The following is a 1,752-nucleotide window of genomic DNA, read 5'->3' on the forward strand; positions in this document are numbered from 1 at the left end:
ACCTGTGTAGGTCACTATTGTGTCTCACTCACCTGTGCAGGTCACTATTGTGTCTCATGCACCTGTGCAGGTCATTATTGTGTCTCACGCACCTGTGCAGGTCACTATTGTGTCTCACTCACCTGTATAGGTCACTATTGTGTCTCACTCACCTGTGTAGGTCACTATTGTGTCTCACTCACCTGTGTAGGTCACTATTGTGTCCACGGCTTGGGCAGTCTGTCTGATGGCGGCCAGGGTCACACGGGTGGACTCTCCAGTGGCTGGACGTCAGGTGTTTGTGTGGTCAGGTGGGCGGTTGGAGGGTGAAACATTGTGAGAGATTAAAGAGATGTGGGGAGGCTTTTGGACGTAATATATTGCTTGTGTATGTATGTGTGTTTGTGTCTGTGTTTTTGTATGTGTGTGTATGTATGTGTGTATGTGTGTATGTATGTGTGTACGTATGCGTGTTAAGGTATGTGTGGTTGGAGAATAAGGCGTTGAAGTGTGTTTTGAAAGAAGAAGAAGAAAAAATGACAGAGAGAGAGAGAGAGAGAGAGAGAGAGAGAGAGAGAGAGAGAGAGAGAGAGAAAGAGAGAGAGAGAGAGGGGGGAAGAAGGGAAGAAAGGGAGGAGTAACACATAATTGTATTTTTTCTCAAGCTGCCTACCCACCTTGCTGCTCCTTGGCTTTCTCCACCAGACCGTCCCAGAGCCTCAGAGCGGCCGCCATCTTCTCTCCCTCGTACGTCACAACATCTGCTCAGAGCACAGGCCAGAGGGGGGGGAGGATAGAGATGAAAATTGAGATACAGAATCAGTTAATTTACGAATCAAAGAATTGACTAAGAGAACACATAAAAACACGATGATGGGGGCTCTCGTGGTCTAGAGGTTACGGTGTTTGCCCCTCATTCAATAGGTCCTGAGTTCGAATCTGGATAGCGAGGGGAATTTTTCTTCTTTAAAATTGTCTCCTTTGACTTCCTTTAAGCAAGCTAAGTAGCTTTAAGCAATAAACAATAATGGTATTATATAATGTGTCATATTATGTATTTCTGATTGTCTTAGATTAAAATGTTTAACGATTTAATCTGATCATTGACCAAAATGAAGCCGTGCTGTGAACTGTTATGACAGCAACCAGCTTGTGTTTCACGAGCTCATATGACTTTATGCCGTTGCGAGAGCCGTAAAACTCTCACAAACTAACCTAGACTATATTGTTTTATTTTTGAAAAGACATAGTTTCTCAAGCTAACTGTTTCCCAATATTGCTTGAAAGGGTTGGCAAAACCTAGTCACTGCATATCTCTAAACGGGAACTGGCGAAATCGAGAAAGTTTGTGACCTAGCAAGCCGACAGGATTTTCATGAAGTCCTGAAAGGTTTACATTATTGCGGTCTATGACTCATAAACACTTTGATCTTTCAAACTTGATCATGTAAAACATATCATCATCATTTTAACGTAGCTGTCGTTACCGTCAAAGAGCGCCGCCACGGCTGTCTCAGAACCGATTCCTGCAGAAGTTTTCTCAATGAGGTCAGGGACGTCACTAGGGTCAACTGTAGGCAGAGGTCAAGGACAACATTTTACTCGATTAACGAAAAAATACTTTATTTGTAAACACATGGTATTCTTCCTTGTTCTCGATAAACACATGATATTATTTTTAGGAGGATGAGGAGCAGGAAGTGGAGGAGGAGGAGGAGGAGGAGGAGGAGGAGGAGGAGCAAAGGAAGGGGAGAGAGGGGATGAGGAGGAGGA

This window comes from Aplysia californica, unplaced genomic scaffold, assembly GCF_000002075.1.
Source record: "Aplysia californica isolate F4 #8 unplaced genomic scaffold, AplCal3.0 scaffold00973, whole genome shotgun sequence".
In the NCBI taxonomy this organism is placed as follows: domain Eukaryota; kingdom Metazoa; phylum Mollusca; class Gastropoda; order Aplysiida; family Aplysiidae; genus Aplysia; species Aplysia californica.